The 26601-nt window shown below is 49.3% G+C and overlaps 1 protein-coding gene across 1 annotated transcript in view; it reads right to left on the minus strand.

The window, feature by feature from the left end:
- Positions 1-420: 420 nt before the first annotated feature.
- The window catches only part of LOC122900551 (zinc finger protein 33B-like), a 39934-nt gene continuing 13753 nt past the window's right edge, over positions 421-26601 (minus strand). The window contains exon 6 of the mRNA XM_044239308.1: positions 421-480. The gene's annotated coding sequence lies outside the window, so the exon portion shown is untranslated. The remainder of the gene's footprint in view (positions 481-26601) is intronic.

Raw genomic sequence — 26601 nt, forward strand, 5'->3', positions numbered from 1 at the left:
GTAGAAGTTGTTCTATTCATGGAGATAATAATCACCTGGTTACATACCTTTTATATCCAAACCAACCAATCCCAAGGCCCTACCTCAACACTTCCTTTATCTCACTCTCACAAACTAAAACCAATAGTTATCACATTCTAAATCACAGCAAAGGTAGGAGTCAGACAACTAAAGGCCACCCTATACATAAAGATGTTTGACATTATTCAAACTGGCCAGTCCTAGACTGTTTCCCCTGCTCTGCCTTGCTTTGTCCGTGGAACCTCTGTAAAGTCTCTGGGCTATGCTTTCACCTCACTCTCTCTTCTGTTTCCTGACCAGATTCCTGTGTGAAGTGGCACACCCATTCTTCTGGGGAAATGCAAATAACAAAAATACCTCAATCCCATTTGCATCTTTGTGTCATCACACAGTCACCTCCATAAGTTAATGTCCCATAGGTATTTTAACTCAAAGTCCAAATGTCCTTAGGCTGGAGACCTAGGAAGAGAAAATACTGCAGTTCAAGTTTGGAGTGGTCTGCTGGGATAATAACCATATTCCTCTGGGGCAATTAGTCCTTTGACTGATGAGGTGAGGCCCACCCACATTATGGAAAGTCTTATGTTTTACTCCAAGTCCATTGTTTCAGGTATTAATCACATCCAAAAAACACTCTCTCACAGAAATATCTGGGAATAATGCTCGACAAAATATATGGACACAATGAGATCAACCAAGTCAATATACAAAATTAACCATCACAAGAAATTTATGGGGAATTCTGCACGTATTACTCTGGGACCCCCAAGGAGGCTGAAAAGATAAGACACACTGTTCTTCTCAAACTCAGGAGCCTACAGGGTAGTAGTGGAAAGGAGACAGCAAAGGAACAGGCCAATGTGCCCTTGAAGTCTGACTAGCTAGGGATCTGTCAACCAACATCGAGCTATGAATGTGGTTTGAGGTGGTCTGTGACTGATAGGGCTCCACCCTCATGGCAGACACAAATGCTGAGCTGCTCTAAAAGAGGGTACAGTCATTCTTGGTATAAGGAAACTACTGTAGTTAGTTTTGCCAAGAATAAAAACCAGCATATGGTAAAAAAAAAAAATGAAAGGAAACAAAGTTCATGAAATACGAAGCAGAAGATATAAGAGAAAGCAGAAATGGACAAAAATTTCAGACTTTGTAAATGCCAAACCTTTCATAGACCTCTAATCATTTCCTTGTGTTTGTTAGTTTTAAAATATCTCTACTCATTGCAATTGTATTCACTTTCATTTACTGAATAACCAACGATCTCAAAACTATCAGCTAGGACTATCATTTCCATCATGGGTCTCTTGACCAACTGTCCAGTGAAAGTGGTGAAGATGATTTTTTTTAAATGAGAGGGTCCACCAATGGCCCTATGTACATAAAGCAAATGAAGAAAATGTATTCAATGAAACCTACTTAGAAAGAACAGTAGGAGTCTGTGACACTTGAACCACAACCTTCTTCCTCCCTTCTCCTTCCCCAGCTCAATATGAAACAAAGTCCACTCCAGATGGCTGCAGCCAAGGACACAGGGCTCTTTGTCTCCCAGTTCAAAGGGGTTACAGCATCCTCTTGGGAGAGACAGGATGAAAGTCTTTCTCATCCTTGACCCTGGCTGCCTGTTGTCAAGTGGAAGGTCCTGGCAAGTGTGGCCAAGAGATAGGGTTCTTTCTACCACTGAGGCCCTACTCTGGAAGAGGCTCTCCCTGGGGTGGTGCACTGGAAATACTAGAACCCCTGTGTTCAGGCCTGTCTTTCCCCTGGCCTGAAATGCAATTATCTAATACTCAATTTGGAAAGCTAAGATGACCTGAATCTACCACCTCCTTTCCCCATATCATGGAACATCTACCTGCTGACTCAGGATGACAGGAAAGATTGCCTAAGAGTGTAATCTTCTTTGTCCTGGTATCTTCCCCTGCTCTTTTTTTTTTTTTTTTGAAAAACCTAGCAGAGAAGATTGTAGTAACTAAATCAGTTGATCTACTCTACCTTTTAAAATGAAATAAATGAAATGTAATTGATAACTCTAAAATCAAAAGACTTAAATATAAAAAACAAAACCAATCTTTGTTCTTTCCACAGTTTGGCAACCGTGGCCTTTGCTGCTATAAACATTGGGGTACAGATGGCCCTTCTTTTCACTACATCTGTATCTTTGGGGTAAATACCCAGGAGTGCAACTGCAGGGTCATAAGGAAGTTCTATTTTTTAATTTCTTGAGGACTCTCCACACTGTTCTCCAAAGAGGCTGCACCAACTTGCATTCCCACCAACAGTGGAAGAGGGTTCCCCTTTCTACACATCCCCTCCAACACATGTTGTTTCCTGTCTTGCTAATTTTGGCCTTCAACAGACGAATGGATAAGGAAGATGTGGTCCATATACACTATGGAGTATTATGCATCCATCAGAAAGGATGAATACCCAACTTTTGTAGCAACATGGACAGGACTGGAGGAGATTATGCTGAGTGAAAGAAGTCAAGCAGAGAGAGTCAATTATCATATGCTTTCACTTATTTGTGGAGCATAACAAATAGCATGGTGGACATGGGGAGTTAGGAGAAGGGAGTTGCGGTAAATTGGAAGGGGAGGTGAACCATGAGAGACTATGGACTCTGAAAAACAATCTGAGGGGTTTTAAGGGGGGGTGGGAGGTTGGGAGAACCAGGTGGTGGGTATTAGGGCATGGATTGCATGGAGTACTGGGTGTGGTACAAAAACAATGAATACTGTTATGCTGAAAATAAATTAAAAATAAATTAAAAAAACAAAAAGCAAAGAAAATCCACAACTAGAATAAATTTTTAAAAAACTAAAAATTAATATGTATAAGAATAAATTATTTATTAAAAATAAGCCTAGAAGAAATTCTAAAATGAAATAATTTAAACACATGTACATATTTGACAATCACTTTAGTGCTAAATGAATCTGAAAATAGATAACCCTGTAAAAGAGTGGCTATAGATTTGGGGAAGATGAAGGCAGTTGTCCCTTCTAAGTTATATAGGCTGCTCACTACATTAAAGAACAGAACCAAAATGGCGAAGGACCGTTGCAGTAGAAGTAGCGAGAGAGCAGACCCCAATGAATGAGGGGTAGGGGGATACATCTAGAAAATCTCCAGAACCAAGCCGTCATGGGTTTGAGCATTTCAGAGCAATAATAGGAGGGGGAGAGCTCTGTGAGGCTAGAGGTCCGCTTAAGACGTACTGCTTTCTACAAATCCAAGAAAACAAGTTTAGTGACAGAAAAATAGTGCTATGGACTCCCAGGCAGAAGGTTGTAAGAGGGAAGGGGAGTACCTTCAGAATAGCTCCACTGAAGAAAATGAAGGCATAAATTCCCGACAAACTTCATCTACTATCATGTGCTTTTTTCCCCAAAATGAAGAAACAGGCATTAGGGAAATGAAACAGGATATTGAATGACACCATGAATTAGAGTTAGAAAAACTCAGTGCGGAAAGTACAGACCTCCGGGAAGAAGCAGCAGCGTATCGAAACATTATTTCCTAAGTGAAATGGAAAGTAGTAAAAAAGGCAGCAGACAGTGTTGTATGAGAATGGGAAGTGAGAAGAGAAAAATGCTAAGCAAGAAACTAAAAAAGAGACTACAAGATTTGAGAGAAAATTTCAAAATGTGAAGTTAAGGACAGGAAATAAATATCTGGAATGCCTCTGGGAAAACCAAAGCAAAAACACAGAAACGTAAAAAGTCATAATACAGAATTTTTTGTAAACACAATAAATCCTTTCAAAGTGTTTATTAATAGAGTACCCTGAGCACTGACTCAGAATGACAAATGGAAGGTTTAGTAAAATCATTGAGAGAAAAATGAAATTAAAATTGAAATGCAAAATTTAATTAAAATGTAAAGAAAAAAGGAAATCATTGGTCATCTAGGGGAAAAGGAGCAGATGACATATAAAGGAAAGGAAATGAGAACGTAATCCACATTTCTGAATGCCATATTTTGTACCACAAGAAAATGGAGTAATGTATTGAAAGACACTGAAGGGAAGACACTGTGAACTATGGATTTTATAGCTAAGAAACTTGATTTATACAGAATAAAAGTCTTAGCATTCAAGTCATTATGCAAGAACTCAGGCTATATTTTTCCCATGACCCCTCGAAGAGGGATGACCAAACATAGGATAAGAAATGCCTTGAAAGAATGACAGATGGTTAACAGGCAATCTATGATGACTTTGCATCACTAAGGTTCTGTGAGAGGAAGAATGACCTCAGTGGCAGTCCCTAGGGTAATTGTTTCATAATAATCCAAGAGCTTTCTTGGATCCGAATGCTTTTTATTTTATGTAAACATATTTTTAAAACAACTGGAAGTTAACATTGCTTAATATAGACAGATTATGTTAATTAATTGATTTTACATTTAAAAAATAGTAAACTTCCAGCATTAAGTGTAATGGTTATTCAACAAAATGCATTCCAAGTCCACACAATTCAGGAAGGAAATAACTGGCACTACATGAGCTGACTTGGGAGAGAGGAGTGTTCATGGGGGAGCCAAGAGGCAGCTCTCTTCTTGGCCTCATGGCTGATGGAAGCCCCTGGAAATGGGCAATCTCCAGCCCCTCCAAGGCCCAGGATGGCTGCTCTATTGAGCAGTGATAGAATCTACAGAACTAGCAAGAATCCACAGGTGTCACAGTGATGGATGGAAGGGGGGCTCACCAGGGTGGGTGTGTGGGTACCTGTCAGGCCCTGGAAGATGGCCTTGAGCCCTACAATGCTCAAGGGTCAGATGCATAAGGTACTGGGGCCTGTTTACTGCTCTGTGCTGAGTGGGTGATCTGTCGGCACACAGAATCATTTCACCTGGGTGACAGGAAGGTCAGCTTTCAGGATCAGGTCCTCTGGACTGGGAAATAATGCAAAGGGAAGGGGAAGACTCTAGGTTTTCAGAGATGAACAGTCTGAGTTCCACAGACATGGGCCGAGGGAGGAGCTGGTTGTCTCTGGTCTCATGGAACAGGAGTGGAAGATGACCCTTTCTTTCCCCCCACTCCTCCACTCAAGTCAGTCCTGTCCTGAGATCTGCACCTCAAAAGTGGGCAGCTTCCTGGGGGCTTCCTTTTTGCTCTAATAAAGATTTTTATTTCTAGCACAACCACTAAACCTTGCCTGTGCTTTTCAAGGGTTGGGGTACCAGGTGGTGGGTATTATAGAGGGCACAGGTTGCATGGAGCACTGAGTGTGGTGAAAAAATAATGAATACTGTTTTTCTGAAAATAAATAAATTAAAAAGAAAAGAAAACAAAACAAAACAAAAAAAAAACCACATTGAGATATCATCTTACACCAGTTAGAATGGCCAAAATTAACAAAACAGGAAACAACATGTGTTGGAGAGGATGTGGAGAAAGGGGAACCCTGTTACACTGTTGGTGGGAATGCAAGTTGGTGCAGCCTCTTTGGAGAACAGTGTGGAGATTCCTCAAGAAATTAAAAATAGAACTTCCCTATGACCCTGCAATTGCACTCCTGGGTATTTACCCCAAAGATACAGATGTAGTGAAAAGAAGGGCCATCTGTACCACAATGTTTATAGCAACAATAGCCACGGTCGCCAAACTATGGAAAGAACCAAGATGCCCTTCAACGGACGAATGGATGAGGAAGATGTAGTCCATATACACTATGGATTATTATGCCTCCAAAAGAAAGGATGAATACCCAACTTTTGTAGCAACATGGACGGGACTGGAAGAGATTATGCTGAGTGAAATCAGTCAAGCAGTGAGAGTCAACTATCATATGGTTTCACTTATTTGTGGAGCATAACCAATATCATGGAGGACAAGGGGTGTTAGAGAGGAGAAGGGAGTTGGGGTAAATTGGAAGGGGAGGTGAATCATGAGAGATGATGGACTCTGAAAAACAATCTGAGTGGTCTGAAGTGGCGGGTGGGTGGGAGGTTGGGGTACCAGGTGGTGGGTATTATAGGGGTCACAGCTTGCATGGAGCACTGGGTGTGGTGAAAAAATAATGAATACTGTTTTTCTGAAAATAAATAAATTAATTTAATTTTTAAAAAAAGATCAAAAATTCTTATGCAGTGGCATTAAAAATATAGGAAAGCAGCAAAGTATATGTGAAACTTAACTTGCCTTCTCTGCTTCCTCTGTGCACATATTCCACTTGTCCATTTCCTCTACTTTATCATGTCGTGGAAGTTGTAGCTCACCAATCAGACAACAAAAAGAAACAAAAGGCATCTGAATCAGCAAAGAAGAAGTCTAATTCTCACTTTTTGCAGATGACATGATAATTTATGTGGGAAACCCAAAAGACTTCACTCTAAAACTGCTAGAACTCATACAGGAATTCAGTAAAATATCAGGATATAAAAGCAAGGCACAGAAAGCAGTTCCATTTCTATACACCAACAAGACAGAAGAAAGAGAAATTAAGGAGTCGGTCCCACTTACAATTGCACCAAAAACCGGAAGATACCTAGGAATAAGTTGAACCAAAGAGACAAAGTATCTGTACCCAGAAATACTGAGTACTCTGTATTTATACAGTACTTGCGAAAGAAATTGGGGAAGACACAAAGAGATGCTTGGAGAAACAAATATTGTGAAATTGTCTATGGTACATAGAGCAACCTATGGAATTTTTGGAATTTAATGGAATCCCTATGAAAATACCATCAACTTTTTTCAAAGAAATGGAACAAATAATCCTAAAATTTATACGGAATAAGAAAAGACCCCAAATAGCCAGAGAAATGTTGAAAAAGAAAACCAAAGATGATGGCATCACAATTTCAGACCTCAAGCTTTATTACAAAGCTGTAATCATCGAGATAGTATGGTACGGGCACAAAAACACACACACAGATCAATGCAAGAGAGTAGAAAGCCCAGTAATGGACTCTCAAGTCTATGGTCAACTAATCTTTGACAAAGCAGGAATGAATGTCCAATAGAAAAAAGACAGTCTCTTCAATAAATGGTGCTGGGAAAACTGGACATCCACATGCAGAAGAATGAAACTGGACCATTTCCTTACACCACACACAAAAATAGACTCAAAATGGATGAAAGACCTCAATGTGAGACAAAAATCCCTCAAAATCCTTGAGGAGAACACAGCCAGCAACCTGTTTGTCCTCAACCACAACAAGTTCTTCCTAGAAACATCGCCAAAGGCAAGGGAAGCAAGGGCAAAAATGAACTACTGGGAGTTCATCAAGATCCAAAGCTTTTGCACAGCAAAGGAAGCAGTCAACAAAACCAAAAGACAACCAACAGAATGGGAAAAGACATTTGCAAATTACATATTAGATAAAGGGCTAATATCCAAAATCTATAAAGAACTTATTAAACTCAACACCCAAAGAACAGATATTCCATTCAAGAAATGGGCAGAGGACATGAACAGACATTTCTGCAAAGAAGACCTCCAAATGGCCAACAGATACATGAAAAAGTTCTCAGCATCACTCGGGACCAGGGAAATCCAAATCAATACCACAATGAGATACCTCCTCACACCAGTCAGAATGGCCAAAATCAACCAGTCAGGAAACAACAGGTTTTGGTGAGGATGTAGAGAAAAAGGAATCCTCCTAAACTATTGGTGGGAACTCAAGCTAGTGCAGCCACTCTGGAAAACAGTATGGAGCTTCCTCAAAAAGTTGAAAGTAGAGCTACCCTATGACCTAGCAATCCCACTACTGGATATTTACCCTAATGATAGAAATGTAGTGATCTGGAGGGGCACGTGCACCCGAATGCTTATAGCAACAAAGTCCACAATAGCCAAACTATGGGAAGAACCTAGATGTTCACCAACAGATGAATTGATAAAAAAGATGTGATAACTATCTCTCTCTCTCTCTCTCTCTCTCTATATATATATATATATATATATATATATATATATATGTATCTATATCTATATCTGCACACACACACACACACACACACACACACAGGGGTCCTGGGGTTGAGTCCTGCATCTGGCTCTCTGCTGAGCAAGTAGCCTGTTTCTTCTCTCTCTCTTCCTTTTTCTCTTCCTAAATGTGATCTTTCTTTGTCAAATATATAAATAAAATCGTTTTAAAAAATCCTTTAAAGAAACAATTAGGTTAAATTAAATCATAATTAAGTAGCTTAAATTAAATTATAATTAAATCCTAATCCAATCCTAATCAATAATTCAGGTGCCCTTATAAGAATGGGAAGAGACACCAAGGATGGACCTGCATAGGGAAAGACCATGTGAGGACACAGCAAGAAGGTCCGGTCTCCAAGCCAGGAAGAGAAGCTTCGGGAGAAACCAAACCTTCTGATACCTTAATTTTGGAACTTTCATCTTCCAGAATTCTGAAAGAATAAATTTCTTTTGTTTAAGCCACCCAGTCTGGTGGCTGGCATTATGTTAACACAATCCTAGCAACCTAATGGACATTTTGGCATTGAAAAGTAGGGATCTGTTGTAACAAATGCCTGCAAATATGGAAGTGACTTTGTGGAAGTAGGATGGGGAAAGGCTGGAAGAATTACAAGGTGTATGTTAGAAAAGTCAACATTGACTGAAAGAGACTGTCAGTAGAAGTATGAACCTTTAAAGGTGATGCTCATGTGGTCTCTGATGGGAATGAAGAATGTTATCAGAAACTGGAGGAAAGGAGATCTTTGTTATAAAGAGGTAAAGCACTTGGCTGAATTGTGCTTAGTGTTTTCTGGAAAACAGAGCATATTTGTGATGAGCTTGAATGATTACCTGAGGAGATTTCTAAGAAAAAAAAATGTCAGGGGTGCAATCTGGATTTTTGTTACAGTTCCTAGTAGAGTGCAAGGGCTTAGAGATGATTTTAACAAGGAATTGTTAAATAGTTGTTAAGCAAAAAGGAATCAGACTTTGAATACTCAGAAAACTGTCAGCCCATCCACACTGAAAAACACAATAAAAGCATGATCTGGAGAGAACAAGAATTGTTGGCCGGAAGAATACTTCGGTAAAGACATTATAGGTGTGACTCCTGGCCAGCAAGATAGGAATGTGCAATGTTGAAATTTGAACCAGGGATCCACTTCTGGAATTTCAGCTTTTAACCCCAAATCTCCCAACTTTCACACTTTCTTATTCACAGAATCTACCTCTCTATCCTATATACTACACACACACACACACACACACACACACACACACACACATTACATGGGATACAAGTTTGGTACTTTCTCCATCCCCCTGTGGTACAGATTTTAAAAGACAAAACGTGAAGTTTAAGAGGAGTGACAGTACTATAAAAATCATAGTACCATACAATTTCAGTTATATGTGGAATCTGAAAAACAAACAAAAACCAAACTCTTAAGTACGGTGAACAAACTGGTGATTGCCAAAGGGAAAATGGGTAGGAGAATGGGAAAAACAGATAAAGGGGATAAAAAGGTAAAATCTTTTCAGTTACAAAATAAGTAAGTTATAGAAAATGTAAAGTACAGCATAGGGAGTATGTTCAATAATACTGTAATAATGCAGTGTGGTGACAGATGGTAACTATGTTTATCATGGTACGTATCATGCGAGAGGGGAGAGACAATGTCCTTGGTGCTGAGAGCCTGCCATGAATTTATACTATTAACGGACAGCGGATTGAGACGGGCTCTGAGAAAACGTCACCACCGTTGCTTAGGCAATGGATGGTCGTGAGCATTTTCCAACAGCTCATTCTGTCTATGGGAAATGGCTTTGGAAGGAGTTGCTGAAGAAAATGGACGGGGGAGTTTTGACATAACAAGCTGGAGCCTTTTCGGGAGGTCATTTCCTCCTCCTCTGGATCATAGACGCAATGACCGCATCCCATCTAGCTTCCTTACGACACAAACCAAGGGCACAGAGATGTCTGCACACGGTGTGCACAGGGTGCTGGGATCCTCAGTGGGTTTCCCTTTCTCCAACTGCAGGAGGCGGCGAATGGATATGTCCCATATGGGTATTCCCCCATCATTCCCTTTAGGGGGACAGATCTAGCTGAACAAGGTAGGGCTTTCTCTCCTCCTCTGGTCTGGAGAGCTTCTCCCCTTCTGAGTTCCTCCCGGGCACGGAGGCTGGGGCGGACTGAACATACGGAGTGTCCGGCAGAAAACCAGGACCCTGTGCTACAGTCCCTGCAAACCAGTAGGTCACTCGGGCGGTGTGCTTGGCGCGTCGGAGGGTTGGGTCTCGTTTTCGCGTGGGTCGGTGAGACGGGACCGGGCATGTGGGTGTGTGGACTGCGTGCGTTTCACCAGAAGACAACTCCCACTGAATGGACTTGAGGGCACGGGTCAGAGTTTCAAAACCAAACCTCCTTCATCCCCGCTGCACACACCGCGCTAGGACACCGCATTCCTCGCTGACCTCAGCTCCACCTGGAGGGTTGCTCAGGATTCCCTTTCCTCAGACAGGGATGGGGAGAAAGGAAGGGGCCCACATCTGTCCTAGCTCGGGACATTTCTCAGACAGGGTCAAAACACAAAGGAATCAGAAGCTACTTTAGTCAACGCAAACATAACCACCAGCCTTACAAAAACGGTCCCATCTTGAACACACAGAGGGAAGGCTCACTGGCAAATGGCAATGGCCAGGAAAGCTTCATCATTAGGTCGGGGCCGATCCGACTTCCTGACAATCTGCTACACGGCCAGGTTAGAGAGTGCCCTTCTCCCGCCTGGCCTCGGCTCGCTCGTGAACTTGCCGGGTCCTGACTGGGGGAGCTGGGTCCCCGGAAACTGGGTCCCGCGGACTCCAAGGACACACCCGCATGCCACGGGAAAGGAAGACTGGGAAGAATCAGCACTTTGTGGATGGGGACTCTGTTGGAAGGGTCAGATGTCAGTATGTAGAAATCCTGGATCTTTGGTTTTCCTGACCCTGCATGACTCAGGGACAAATAGAAACCTCTAGGGTACTTGTGCTTGCATTGAATGCAACCCTGCCACACAGGGTTCTTCTGCAGAAACACAATCTCCTAGAAGAGGTGAGAGATAGGTGGGAGCGGCCAAGAAACGGTCTTGACAATGACCACGACACATTCACTGGTTGGAGGAGCTTGCCCGACAGTACAACGGACCGTGTCTCTTAGTGTTTACCCTCTTTCGGCTTGAAGAGGTCACCCTGATTCCATTCCCTGTAGCTCGAGTTCAGAGTCAGTATTTCTCCCTCTGTTCCTGCTCCTTGCCCCGACCTCTCTCGATGCAGCAGCAGCTTGCTCAGTCCATACCCATGCACCCCAACGTCGCCATACACTCCCGGGCATGCCCACCCCAAGCGAAACTCCCTGAGCTCTTCCTGCCGAGCCCCACCAGTGGACTGACCATTCTGTGGATCTCTCCCTAGCTTTGCTGGATGGACAGGCGGGGGAACATTCAAAAGCAACGACAAAGGAAGACGCCCCGTTTTACACCAGAGTGTTACGTTGACCTTTCTTTGGGGGGCACACAAAAGTCTTCTGGCTTTTTTAATCAAGGTCACTATATATATCCATGCACAACTGGCAGGGGAGGGAGAAGTTTGAGAGAGAATCTGTTACCAAAAGCGACCTAACCCCGATGGCATTGCAGGGGGGCGGGGACAACCACAGCAGGATCACCTACCATCTGGAGGGCAGGGAGCTTGGGAACGAGTAGCAGCTATTCCTCCTTGCCACCTATTGTGTCCAGGGGGGACCCGGAACGTGGGACCTCTAGGAAGACTGGGCGCATCTGTGGAGGAATCATTTTGCTCTCGTCATTCTTTGGGGCTCACGGGCCTCTACCACACTTCCCCATCTGGCTTCCTCCCATCCCCCAGGGAACAAAAGAGCCATGCAAACAGGACAAAGCCTGAATTGACATTCATACTGTTTTCTTTTCTGAAATCACAGGTGTCCCTGCTGGAAGGGGATGGCGGTAAGTATTCTGTACTCTAGAGACCCTCACTTGTTTGCAACAACCTGGAAAAGGGCAAAGCTGGGGGCTTCCTTACAGGCTCCACGATGAGAACCACCCTGATTCCAGGTCCGGTAGGACTGGAAGAAGGGTCGGAGTAACAGCAAGAGATTTTCTGGGGATAGACCCATGGCCTCATTGCCCTGTCCCCCGAAACTACTGCGCTGCTCTTAGGTGGTGCAGGTTTGGGGGCAGGCAGTAGGTGTGCCTTGGAGATGAACTATTTCACAGTAATTCCAGGCCCTGGAGCTCCAACGGGAGGCAGAGTTTCTATTCACGTCCCTGCTCCTCTCCAGGACCTTTCATCCTCCATCCAGGAAGGGCCCACTGCAGCTCAGTCCATACTGATGAGCTCCCCACCTCCACATACTTGTCCGCACGTGCACCCCAAGCAAAGCTCCCCGAGCGATTCCCAAAAATTTCTGTCGCGGTCCCAACACTCTCTGTGTGTATCCACCTAGATCCCCTGGCTAGCCTGTACGATGGCCTTGACATGGACAGCAGAGTGGGAGAGGCCCCATTGTTCACCATGGTGGTAAGTTAGCTTTTCTTCAGGTGAGGTCCGGCATCCCTTGTTTCTCTGATCCTCGCAATCAGATCCCAACACCTCAGCATGTACAATGTCCGTGGTGGGCAGATTCTTGAAGGAGCAACCCTTAGCCAGGAGGACCCCATTCCAAACACCCTGCAGGAAATGGCAGGTTCGGTTACAGTCCACAGGGTCGTGAGCTTTTTCACAGGTGCTACTGACACCTCTGTGCCAACTTATGGACCCAGGGCATGCGACCTCTAGGTGGATTCCATATCACTGTCCATGACCCTGCCCATCACCAAGAGACCAAAAGAGCTGGGCACACGGGACGAGGCAGGACTTGATGTTCATCATGTTTTCTTTCCTGAAATCGCAGGTGGCCCTGCTGCAAAGGGAGCGTGGTAAGTATGCTGTCCTCTGGAGTCACTCATTGCTTTGGAGCAACCTGGACAATGGGCAAGGTGGGGCTTCCTTGCAGGCTCCATCTTGAGAGACACCCAGAATCCAGATCCTGTTGCAACGAGACTAAGGGGCATGTTCCGGACCGAGACCCGAGGCCTCGTGACCCTGCCCCCGGAAGCTACCGTGCTGCTCTTAGGTGCTGTAGGATCGGGTGCTGGGCACAAGGTCTGTTTCCATGGGAATCCATGCGCTGGGATTCTCAGGGTTGGTGTATGTGTGTCAGGTGGGTGAATCCTGTGTTCTCGAACGTGTCTGGTCCCTTCAAAATGGCGACTGATGGTGTCCACGTTCTCAGGGACGTTTCCCATCACTGTCACGTCACGAACGTCCATTCATGGGAAAACTCTTCAACACCTACAATTGAAAGAGGTGTTCTTTCCCTGTCAATACACATCAATTCCCCCAGAAAACAAATCCCGTCACTAACTAGGAAGGGCTAGACGGTGCCCCAAAGACACAAGTGTGTCCCTGTTACTGAGTCAGTGTCCATGGGGATCACCCGCCAAGGCAGGTCTCGGGCAAGAATGGTCACAGCACCTCCCACTTGACACTGCACTCACACACACACACACATCTCTGCATCAGAGGCCCCACGATGCGTCTTCCCAACCTCATTGGAAGCACTGAGTGCTGGGACACACTTCGTCCCTTCTGCAGGCGGCTCCCGGGGCAGCCGCCTGTAACAGCCCGTTCGGGGGCGACCTGCACAACGGGGCAGTGGCCAGGGAACAGATGGGGCCAATTCACCCCGCGTTTCTCCATGGAGATCTACCATTTCCCTGCAGATACTGTGTCTAAGAATGCAACTGGCCTTGTCCCAGGGGAAATCCCACACCCACCACTGGTCCTCGCTGGGGCTCTCGGCGGTGGGCCCAAAAGCTGTCCTGTCCAAGGGGGAATGAGGTCGTGTTCGGGGACTGACCATCACTGGGGACACCTGGACCCCGTCCATGCAGGAACGAAGGGTGCTCTGTGCATTGCAAGATGGCCAAAGAGAACCGCAAACCTCAACAGGGGTGACAGGACAATCACCGCCCATTTTCTGGCCATCTCTCCGTGCAAGAGGGCCTTGTTAGATGCCGAAGGGTTGGGCCAATAGACAACTCAAGGGAGTTCAGTGCCTGGAAATGGAAACAGAGCCAAATCAGGGATTCAGGGTTCTTTGGCAGCCAATAAAACTTTCTCTCATGAGAAACACCTATAGGAACAGAATTTGACTTTCCGACATCTCTTTTCCTCACTCGCACAAGCGGGATCCACGGGAGTACCTTTCACTGCTCTACGAGGGCGCTCAACGGGCTTTTCCAGGGTAATTGTACCAGTCTGCATTCCACGAATTGCATACAAAGTCTCCAATTTTCTGCCTCCTTCCAACATGGGTCCTGGGTTTGAATTCCTGGTTTGGGTCCTTGCTACCCTAACTGAATATGCCACAGCTCAGCGTCCTCTGGATTCGCATTGCCCTCACGATGCCTTACGTTGAGCATCTTTTCGGACAATGTCTGTTTGACTGGCCGGGTCATCCGTTCCCTTTGCAGCACAGACTATTCCAGTCTTTTTCTCGATTCTTTCATTGGGTGAAATCCCGGTCTTCTTTTGTTTGGTTGGTTTTCTTTCAGTTTTTCCTTTTTGACCATGAACACACCTTTTCTGAAATAAGGATTGCCAAGGGCATCTCCAGTGGGCTGCCTTTTCACCCTGTTCGCTGTTTCAGAAGAGGTTGCTTTTTCTGGGTTCCTCTTAGGAAGCATCGTGATGCCAACATGAGCGCATTTCCTTGGGCATTTCTCTTCCGCTCCCAGGTGCCCCTGCCTCTTTGTATGCCAGCACCCTCCTGTTGGCTCAGGGGAGTCATCCAAGGTATTGGAAGGTCAGCTTCTAGGGACCCACCACAGACTTCTTCATATTCAGAAACGTCGTGGCTCATTGTGCTCCTTTCTGGTTCCCTTATCTACTGTAGCATCTCCTCTGTCCCGAGAACATCACATTGTATTCTTTTGGTCAGTGCTGCACAGAATCTGTTCCCCATTTATACTAGGAACTGGGGCTTCACCTTAATCTCCTCGGGTCCAAAGACCTCCAGCAGCGCCTGGTGGGTGTGTTTCAGTCCGGGAATGTCTTCCCTTGATCAACGTCCCTGTCAGGCCAGCCACTGATGCCTGAGCAATACGCGGGAGAGCAGGCCTTGTCTCTCGCTCCTGGTTGGTTTCTAGCGCTGAGCGATCAAGGAAAGAGTCTGTCTAGTATCCACCGTACACAGTCACTTATTATCTCAGCACAGTATATGGAAATAATCAAGGGAACGAAAACATCCAGGTGCTCACTCCCACTAGCCACACGTCAAGAGTCCCATAACGACTGGAGTTTCCGATGGTTGTGCTGGGAGGGGACAGCGGTCATGGGCATGCAGAAGTGACACTGAGGTGGCTGCTGTAGCCTCATGGTCTCATTAGAAGGCATGAAACTCCAATCCCCGTCTCCTCCAAGGGCTCCAGCTCCGCCAGCCCCGTGAACCTCTGACAGCACGGCAGAAGGGTCAGGCAGATGCTGCATGGCCCAGAGACATCTCAACACACCTGGGATGAAGGGGTGAGGCGGTTTCTCTCCTAACGACATTGCTCCTCCTTCAGTTCTTACAGATCTACTGGTAGAGAGCATCGAGGACTACTCCCACCAGTGAGGACAAAGTCTCTTCAGGTAGGGAACGGCACCGAGGAGGGGAACACAGGGACAGGGCTCCCGGAAACATGGGGTTGCCCCTGCCACTCCGGAGAATGAGGAAGGTGGGTCAAAAACCACCAAGGAAAGGGATGCTCTGGCACAGGCATCATTGCCTCATGTCACGGTTTCGGGATGAAAAGAACAGACGAGGTGTCCACGGGCCTTTAGGGTAGGCTGGGTTTGTCATCACCACTGGACTCCTTGTGCGGCTCCTTGTCTTTCCCATCAAAGCTTGCTCGTGCCTCCCTTGGCTGCTGCCACATGTCATAGCTTGGCCTCTTTGCTCATGGCCTCCCGGGAATGGTGCACAAGAGACTCTGCATCTTTCTTGGCACTGGGCCCAGACCTGGTCATGCTCAGGACTTGCAGCCCCAACCGCACTCTCCCGGGCAAGAGAACCGTGACATTATGCTCTGGTCTGAGCCAGGAGGTGGAAGACAGGTCTAAATTCTCTCCCTCATAACCTCCACTACCAAACCGTCCCGGTTCTCTCCAAGCTGCTGTACCTTCAAGGGGACTCCCAGAGCTGCAGAAGGAAAAGAGTACTTCCCCTGGGTTCACTACACAGGATCCCATAAATCGGAGCTTCTGCCAGCCTTCACACCCCAGCCGAGTCTGACCTGTGGACATGTTCCCAAGTGCGGGATGCCCCTTGCAGCTACCATGGAGACCCCCTGTCGTGGGCCACGATCCCCCAGGCCTGTGTGAAGGGGCTGCTGAACCTGCTTCACACACTTGCCTCCCTGGGTCCACACTACCTCTCACCAGCTGGCGTCGAGGCATAGCACAGAGTTTCTTGGGAGTAGGGCCAGGGAGTCACGGTCCCACCTCACCGACACACAGCCCTGGCCATGCTCTCCACTCCCTAGGCATGCCCAACTGGCAAACGTCCCTCAGGCCTGCCCAGGGCCCTACACACACCGCTACCCCGTCCATTCCAGGCATGCCTCAGCAGGAGCACTGGCAGGAATCCTGTGTTTCAGTGACCACACTGCTGGACATTTTCCAGGGCTGTCCTGAACAGCTGAGGGCACCTGCATACTTTCCCGTGCTCCTGTCTCCATTCAACCTCTGTAGCACTTAGGGAAACACAAGGCGTTGCATTCCCTGAAACAGGTCTCTGAGAAGGTCATCTCAGTCCCTGGGCACGTGGTGGGCCATCTCTCCCTGCACCTCCCCAGGAATCCCAGACCCATGACAGCTGCTCCCAGCACAGGGGGATTAATTCCGGGGGACCCAGGATGTCTCCTCTCTTTCCTTGGTTGCCCCCTCCTGGACAACAATAGGACGGGTGGAGCTTGGCAGGGTGAAGGAGATGGAGCATCTGTGGGGGATGAAAAGAGGAGGAGGAGGAGGAAGAAAAAGCAGGGAAGGAAAGAAACAAGGACGGAGGAAGACAAAGTCCCACAGAGGCCGTCTTAGGGACAGTGACAGCCTCCAGCGGGAAAAGGATCACACAGCCGGGCTTCCGGATCTTGGAGAGAGTCGGAGGTGGGAAGAGCAGGTGGGCAACCAGAGACACCCGCCCACGAACCCTGCAGAGATCAAGCAACCAAGGCCAGGGAGGACTCGGAGCTAAGGACACACCCCACTGAGGGCAGAGCCCAGCATCCCCAGAGCGGCAGGCCGTGGGTCGTCAGCTGCGCTAACTCCTGTCGTCTCGCATGGCCACCTCAGCATCCCCGCTGCTCTCTGACCCAGACGAGGATTTCGCGGAAGATGACGATTCTGACGGAAGCAGCCACCCTGTGCCTGTAATGCACTTCCACATCCATCTCTTGGGCTTCCCCTCTCCTCTGTCCTTAAGTGCCTACTCCCAGCTCTTCCCCTTTCCCTGCTTTGACGATGCCCACCCAGGAGGCCCTCGTCTCCAGCACGCACATGGGCTTTGCATCGGAACTGCTGCTTGAAATTCCCCGGCAGCCCTCCTCACCACTTTCCTCCTATCACCCTGACCCCTCCATGCAGACTCTGGGAAGCGGCCCCAGACCGCAGAGCAGGGAGGAGGGCTGGGAGTCCGCAGGGCATGGCTCACCCGGCTGGAGGGGCCTCGGGAAGGGAAGCTGGGCCTGGGTGTCCCCACTTGGTTTTCTCCTATCGGGGAGTCTGTGCTCATGCCCTCTTCTGCTCTTGCTCCCAGCTCTCAAGAAGCCTCCCTTCGGTGGACTTTGCACAAACTACAAGGGAAGCAGAAGAAGAGGAGGACTCGGGAACGGGGTGAGTCAGGCAGGAAAAGGGGCCGGTGAACATGGACACACACTCTCCCTCGTTGCCCTGTCCTTGTTGTGGGCACCTCGGGAAACCGCACAGAACCCGGGGTGCTGCCCTAGCCTCTGACCACAAAGAGGAGAGGAGACGAAGGTCCCAGTCCCTGTAGGCACTAGGAAGCCCTGAGAACATCCCATGGGGAACCTCCACCTGATCTGGGCAACTCCCTGTGGTGGTTGGGTGCTGTTGTCCAGGAGATTCTGATCTTGGAAGGAGGGCACTGGCTGCCTGGAGGGCCTGGACCCTAGGCAACCCAGGCACGGTGCTCTTCTGGCAAAGGGCTCCACACCCCCTGTGGAGCCCCTCCCTCTGCACGACCCAAGACTTGCCCTCCCACCCTGGAAAAGTCAGCAGATGGCTTGCTCCTGGACAACACTAGTCGGGAAGAGACAGTGGTGGGGTGGCCTCATCTCCCACTTCAGGCACGTGAGAAATGAGCAAATAAAGACAGGCCCCCGGGCTCACAGGAGCAGGACAGCTCACCCCTACCAGCGCTGCATCCCTGTGGGCACGGAGTCGGGCCCGGTCTCCAACTGTCTGCCGGCCACTCCCGTATGATCTGACCAACACCTCCCATCCCCCGAGCCTCCAAGAGGCCTGTGGGAGGTAGTGGGTCCCCTCATGGCACCATTTTGCTTTGTGAGTTTCATACTCTAGAGACTCTCCTCGATCCCTCAGTCGGCAGGGGAGACCTGCCTGCTCCCACCTCGCCCAACACCTGCCCACAGCCCGTGGACTGTGGGAACTCCCTTCCCGTGGGGGTTGGGAGCACATCGTCTCTGCCACACCACCTGCAACACTCGCGTGGGCAAAGGATCCCCCCACAGAGAAGGGCATGTCCAGGGCCCTCAGAGAGGCTGGGGAAGGGACAGCCCAGCAGGAGGAGGACCCCGCCGTCATGGAGGAGGTCGGTCAGGGAAGGGGCCTGAGGGACCCTGACAGTGTAGCCTTCATTCTTCCCCAGGGGGCCCACGGGAAATTCCCCTTTCTTCAGGTCACGCGTGGGTCCTGCAGTGAAACCTCCACCTCAACACCTCAGAAGACACGTCCCGCAAAACCCCACAGGCCTCTAGTAAGGCCTGCCCAGGCCACACACCACTCACTATCTCACACCACTCCACCCGTTGTCTCTATAGCTGCGCCACAGGACAGTGTGCCCATGACCCCGGGGCACCAGAAGCTCCTGGGGTGCTCCGACAAAGGGAGCCAGGATGGCCCTGGGGCCCACTTGCAGCTCCGATTTGGGCCCAGAGGAGGAGTTGGTGTGAACATCTAGGGAAACACGCCTGCAGGAACTGCTCTCTCTTTTTTTTTTATGTTCTTTTTTTCAATTTATTTATTTTCAGAAAAACAGTATTCATTATTTTTTCGCCACACCCAGTGCTCCATGCAAGCCCTGCCCTCTATAATACCCACCACCTGGTACCCCAACCTCCCACCCACCCCCGCCACTTCAAACCCCTAAGATTGTTTTTCAGAGTCCATAGTCTCTCATGGTTCACCTCCCCTTCCAATTTACCCAAATTCCCTACTCCTCTCTAACACCCCTTGTCCTCCATGCTATTGTTATGCTCCACAAATAAGTGAAACCATATGATAATTGACTCTCTCTGCTTGACTTATTTCACTCAGCATAATCGCCTGACCTCCATAGGCCAAAGAGAAGGCTTCTGGGCAGCCCACCAGAAGACGGCACTGGAGCCCCAAGGATCAGACGAAAGGACCCTCTGAGTCGGCCACCACACCCAGAGGTGGCTGCCCGGGCCCTGCCAATGATGGGCACTTGGAGGACGAGGCAACCATCTGGGCCCATACAGTCAATTGTCTGGTGAGACTGGGCCCACGTGGGACTGGGCGGGACAGCAGCCTTCCCGTCGTCTCCCCTGCCTGCTGCAGGGGCTGCTCCTCCTCCCGCTGTCCCCTGCAACCCTGAAGAGCATGACACATTCAGGACAAAGCGGCACTGCCAGGGCCCCTTGACCACCCTGGGAACCACTCGAGAGGCAGCAACCCTAGCCCTGCTGGATTCCCTGAGGGTGCCGCCCCAGAACCGCCCGTCGCTTCCACCACAGGACCGTGCCCAATGCTGGGCTCAACACTGGCAGCGGCCCCACATAACGGGCCGCGCTCAGCCTGTGTGTTTGGCAGCAGCAAGAGGTGTAGCGACGAGAGGCTGTCCTTCATCTGAGCTCCAACTCGGGAGCACCCAGACACCACGCCAGAGGAACGGGGGCCCCATGCACCATGCTGCACCCCGGGGAAAATGTGGGCCTCAAGGATGGCAATGTTAGACATCTAGGACGTACCGAAATGGGACCCAACATTCCTTCAGAGGCACGTGAAAGCATGGCGCGTTTGACTCTGCCCTAGCCCTCCAAGTCAAAAGGTCTCAGGAACCATTTCCTCTCCCATGGCAACCCTCGGCATCCCCTGATGTTCCATGAGAATCTCTTCGCCTTGGAACAGGGCCATCACTGATGGCTGATCTGACCAAGGCTTGGATGGGAATGTCCTACGGAGACAGCTAGGCTGAGACCCAGACGAGACCAAAGGGATTTAAGGGACTGAGGCTGACTTTCGGGAAGCCGGCGGCTAGCAAGCCCCTTGGGAATGCTGGCCTGACCCCTTGGCCTCCAGACTACCCACCGCCTCACCAGGAGCAGAAAGAGTGTCACTTCCTGGCAGGAGTAGGAACCCCAGGATCTATCAGGCACCTCAGGAAAAGGAACCTGACCAAATCCACAGGTATCGCAGGCCAGTCCGATGGCCGGCCCTTCCCTTGGCTTCTGGCCTCGAGAGACAGCGGTTAGAGATTTCCTCGGAAAAGTCCCAGCGATGCAGATTCTAACCGATCACTCCGGATCGATCACAAGGCTTGCTGTCCTTAAGTCGATAAGGGGGCCACGTGGGTTAAAGCGCACCTTGCTTTCCGTGGAACATTAGCCCTGAGTTGGCTATCTCTGGAAAGGAGTGCTCTTTTGAAGAGGAAAAGTCAGTTTGAAGAACCCACCTTTGTGCACGTTCATGTCTAACTCTGGTGGCCTTTCCAAATGTGTCGCTTACCTAAGCTAGACAACTTGGGGTCACCCTCAGAAACATGGCCACATTAGCTCGTGGGTGGGCAGTCCCCTGGCTCCTTATTCTGCGGGCATAACACCGGGACCCCATGGGCTCAGGGTTCACTCAGCAACTGAACCATGCGACAGATTCCCCCATGACTGTGGAACTCAACGAGCACCTTGAACAGCTGGATGGGGCTGGGATGAGGAACTCGATCTCTCAAAGTCAGAAAACACTCACCACTCCACAGGGTTCTCTGGGGACTTATGGGAACAATGAAGGACCCCACTCTCTACCTGGAGTGCAGGGTGCACTTGGGGTGCCCGTATCTCCCAGACAAGTTTTCTCCCACTCACTGGCGATTCCTACTAACAATCTTCCGGCGCGACCTCCAAACAGAAGGGCTTCTTGCAATGGTTTCTTCCCTCCCAGTCCTACTGATCCAAGAAGCCACCCCTATTCAGGTACACTGGCAAACAATGGCTTTAGCTAAGCATCCAACTGCCCTCCTGGGAAAAGGAACCTCCCAATTCATACGGGGATGGCCCCTGATTCTAAGGACTTGGCATCGGCTCCTGAGCATCCCAGAGAACAAAGGCCACCAAACCATGACAGCAGGCCCATGATATTACCAAGTACCACCTTACGCTTCCAGATAATCCTAAACTAACACCCGAAACCAGCCCAAATGGAAACCCAGCGATCCTTAGGCCTGGACCCAACCGCTCTACGCCCATGGCTCCTAACTCTGGAAAGGCTCTGAATTCCACCACACTGCAGAGGCCCCTACAAAAATGCGGAGGACAGGTGCTTTAGCAACAGCAACAGTATCAGGGAAAGGCGGAAAGAAGAACCAGGAGTGCCGTCATCACTCGAACTCGGACTGCTGAGGCCAAAGCCTGTCAGCAAACATGTCTGCCCCCAAAGCAGTCATCCTAGTGCCCACCTGTTGGTTCTCATTGGCAACAAATCATACAAACATTTATCAGGACTCCGACAGGCCTTCCTCGTCCTCGTCGCCCATGAAGCGATGGATAGAAATGGCTATTCTTCCCAAGCCAGAACCCGCCAACCCGATATGGGCCTCAAATGCTTGCATGTTCCAAGAATGGCCCTCCTAACCCGAGGAGCCCTTGAAAGCCTGACAGTGGTTCAAGAAGACTCAGGATTCGATAAGGGCCCCTAGCTGGGATGCAATGGCCATGAAGCTCTAACCTGGGCCCATGGCTTCCCCAAGCTCCAGAGGCCCCCGGACATTTGGCCTGGGCCAAATGCATGGACGCATCATGAAAACCATCACTGACCCAGCAGACCTTCCCCATTTGAAGCAACGGTGCACGGGTGCTCTGTTCCACTGACATGGACACCTAGCATCCATCGTTGTCCCTCTTTGGGAATGGAGGATGTCGTGGGGCATGGGGAAGTCCTTACTGAGTACACAGTCAAGGCCCACCGTGTCACCCCAAACAGGATTTCTCAGTGAAATACGGGAATGATCCCAATGCACAAGGCAGTTCTACAGAACACAAAGGCTTCAGAGGTGGTAACTGCTGCACAACGTGGAGCCTGTGCCCATCAAAAGACACAATGCTGAGCATACATTCCCCATGATCTCAAAGAGAACTCTGGGTTCCTACCAGACACCACTGCTCAAATCCCCACTTCCAAGGATTCCTCTCCTTAAAGACTGGCTCAACTCTTGGCCTGGGGGAGGGTTCTCACCCACTATCAGAGGACTCTTCATGGGAATTCTCCTTCTCTTTCTTCTTCTAATCTCGTTGTGTTGTTTCCCACCTCCTCGTCCTGTCTCTGCAGGTGGTGCCAGGAACCCTTCACTGCAATAACTTCCAGAGGACAGATGGTCCTTTCCGCTCAGGAAGATCCAGTCACAAGTTCTCCCCTGCACTCAGTGACCTCTTCTTTTTATGACTCTGACAGCCGAGGCCTCCCCCAGCGGGGCCTCCCCCACCTGAACAGCAGGGACCCACGCAGAGGGACAACTCTACGCCCCTATTCAGTAGGAAGAAGTTACAGAAGAGGAGACTGTCCTCCTTCAACACCCTTAACTGTGCAACGCTCTGCACTGGTCAGGGGCAAACGAGGAAGGAGGAGAAGGCTAGATGAGCACCAAGCAGGAGCTGGCATGCCACACCGCCCCCCAACCTGTGATACGGGGGACATCCCTTAGGCGCTCTGACTGCCCTCAGCTGAGGAAAGGAAAAAAACAGATTCTCCCCAGATGGAAATCAAAACCCGGCAAGACCGGAGTCTCCCTCAGTTTGTAAAAAGTCCTCGTGATTCTGCAGGAAGAGGCTCGCTTCACGAGAGGCTAGTGAATCCAGAGGCCCGGATCTCCGTTTCTGCAGTCCGTTGACAAGGACCTGTGAGAGGAGGAAGGTAACATTCCTCTGGGAAGCTCCCCACCATCTTTCAATTCATGCCTTCCTAGCAGGAAAAACCACCTTCCCTTCACAAGAGCCAAGCCTCCCGTATGCTGGGTGTCCTCTGTCCTCCTGCCACGTTCTTGCAAAACCTCCCTTTTGCCTGACCTCCCCCAATGCCATCCCAAAGAGTTAGCCTCCCGGCAGGACCCCAGCAAGCAGCCCTTTCGACCCAAGGATCATATCTCTGTGCTTTAATAAAAATCACCTCCTGCCAGCAAAGCCGTCTCAGACTTCTTTCATGACCATCGGCCTTGAATGCTAACCTCTGTCCTACATCAGTCCTGTCTCTTGTAGGGCTCCTGTGGAAACAACCCTGCAACACGGGCCCATTTCTGTCGACTCTTCCAACTCCATCCACCTCAACCACTGTCCATTCTGTGTCCTCCGAGGACAGGACCCTTCAGTGATTCTTGCACTCAAACCCTCATATGGCCCCTCTTTCAGTCCTCGACGTGGTTGACGTTGCCCTTCTGAAACTCCCCAGCATCCCAACCTCACTTTCTTTGTCTCGCAAGTTTATCTGGTCCATAGGTTCTCATCACCAACACCCCATAACCGGTTCCTGCTCCTGAGTAGAGGACTCCATTTCTTTCCTTTGTCATCAAACTCAAACCTTAACTCTCAGATGTTTGTCTCACAACTTTCAAAATTCTTCCTTCCCCTAATGCCTCTCTACCAGTTCCTCTTCTCCCCTTTTCAAGACCGCCCGCCCTCCCTTCCTTCCTTCCGTCCCTGCTTGATCTTTTTGTTCTTTGTATTCCTTCCTCCCTCCCCCTTTCCATTTATCGTTCTGTTCTGTTAGTCCCCACACAGCGCTTCAGTACTTTTTCACCTAGTGTTCCAGGACTCATTCTGTCTGTACAAGACCCAGGAGCACACGGCAATAGGTTCCCTATTATAAAGGATGAAGGGAGACCCACAAGGGGGAATCTCAAAGGTCTGCTTCTCTGCAAGTCAACGGGAAGCTTCAGGGTCATGAACCCTGGCCTTCCACATTAGAGCTAGACACGGGCTATGCTAAGCATTCCCCACAATCTCCTGTCATCCAAGGCCCTGAGCATATGGGCTGTCCTACCAGAAACCTGAAGAGTTTCATTTCTCGGCTGAAATGAGTCTCGAGTCAAGCCGCCGCCTGAGTGTCTGGAAAAGTCACTGGATTCAGCACGACTCACGGGTATATAGTCTTTGAAACGGAAACATCAAACATTTAATCAGCAGTTGATGTGGGGGTGAGGCTACCATGTAGAAAGATCTATCTGAATTCCGGACAGGAACACGGCACCCGACTACAAGTGGCTTCCAGGAGTAGACACAGCGACCATTCCTGAAGGAAGGGGCTGGAACGTGTGCGTTGAGTCAGGAAGGGAGGAACGTGAGGGAGCCATCCTGCCACAGCCCCTCCTGTTCTGGCCATTAGCAAAGCGTTCACACTGCACAGGAACCCGGGCAATGCTGGGGCACAGCACGGAGAGGTCTCACGTGCCTCGCCTCACCTGCAGGTGTGCTGTGTCCTGGGAAGACAAGCCTTGTATTTGCTGACAGTGTGGAAGAGCCTTCAGCCATGTGTCCCTGGTGCCAGGGACATCAGAGCTCGTCCATTCTGGATCACAGCACACCCATCTCCCCAGTGTGGGAGAGACTTTAGTGGGGGCTCTAACCTCGGGAGACATGAGAGCACTTACGCTTCCAAGGAAAGGAGACATGATACACATGGAGGGAACAACCCCAAGGCATTGCTCAGCTCTCTACACAGTAAGACCACCGGAGACGCACCTCAGGGATGGAACGAAGGTAGGAGACCCTTGCTTCAGAGAGCTCTGTTCTTCTTCACGTCCAGGACCTCACAAGGGGTAGAAGCCATGTGCTGGGATTGCTGCACAAGAGCTCGCAGCAACATGCATCCCTTCGAGGCCATGGGCACCTTCCCAAAGACAGAAACCGGTTGAATGCCATCCTCAGGAGCAAGCATTTAGGCCAGCCACACCCTTAGTCAGCATCCGAGGATCCACACCAGCGGCAACCCCGACAAATGCGGTCAATGTGGAAGAGCTGTTCGATACAGCTCTCACATTTGGAGACACCAGACAGCACAGAGCAGTGAAATCTGTGTCTGTCATGACTGGGGCCCCGCCTGTACCCAGAGCGCCCACCTTGCTCACCGCCACAGAAATCACACAGTACAAACCCCTTGTCTCCCATCACTGAGGCAGAGCCTAAAGCCAGAAGTGGGCCCTTTCCCAACACCAGAGAACTCAAATGGGGAGAGCCACTAGCGCTGTATCCTGCTGGGAGAAGCTTCAGGTGGGGCTCAGGCCTGAGGCTCCCGCTACCATCTCAGAGTGTGCTTCACCCCTCACACGGGAGCAAAGGTGCAGGCACCTCTGGGACCCCCTGTATCATCGCTGTGGCTGAATGCCGAGAACATCCCATATGGGAATCCCATTCCTCACGGAGCCAACACAGGAAGGACCTGGGTGGATTCGCACACAAGTAATTCCTCTCAGTCTGATGAGCAAAGGAATGGGCTCAGCTATCCCTTATTCCCTAGCCAGCAATGACAGCCTCACACCAAGGAATCACTGATCCCAACGCAACAAGGGGAAATTCTTCCCACCAGAGAATCACTGGACAAATACCTCCCAAGGAATTCCTCCGGGTGACACTAAGATACAAACTCAGACACTGCAAACACATACAGCAGGGCCCCCTTCTGAGGGATGAGGAATGTGCTATTCCAGTAACCTATAGCTAGAAATCAAACACATCTGCTCTGATCCAGGAGTACTTCCATAAAGGCCAGTCTCACCGAACAGGCGGGGTCTCACAACCGTGCACACTGTGCCAAGTAAGAACAGGGGACGTTTCCTTTACAACCTCTCACAACTGACACAGGTACTGTCTCTTGCTCGCAAGTGGGGTCACAGGAAGTACCTCTGCCTGGGATCCATGAGAACATCAAGTCGAGGGTGAACTCAGAATCTCAGAACACAAGGCGATCGATGGATGTTCACGAAAACAGAAACCTATCCGTGTAGGTAGATTGCAAGGATGAATAGCCACAAGATTCAACAAACACATGGTTTGTGATCTACCTCTCATGGGTCCTTCGTTCTACTAATATTGTCCTC

Source organism: Neovison vison, chromosome 2 (genome assembly GCF_020171115.1).
Source record: "Neovison vison isolate M4711 chromosome 2, ASM_NN_V1, whole genome shotgun sequence".
Classification (NCBI taxonomy): domain Eukaryota; kingdom Metazoa; phylum Chordata; class Mammalia; order Carnivora; family Mustelidae; genus Neogale; species Neogale vison.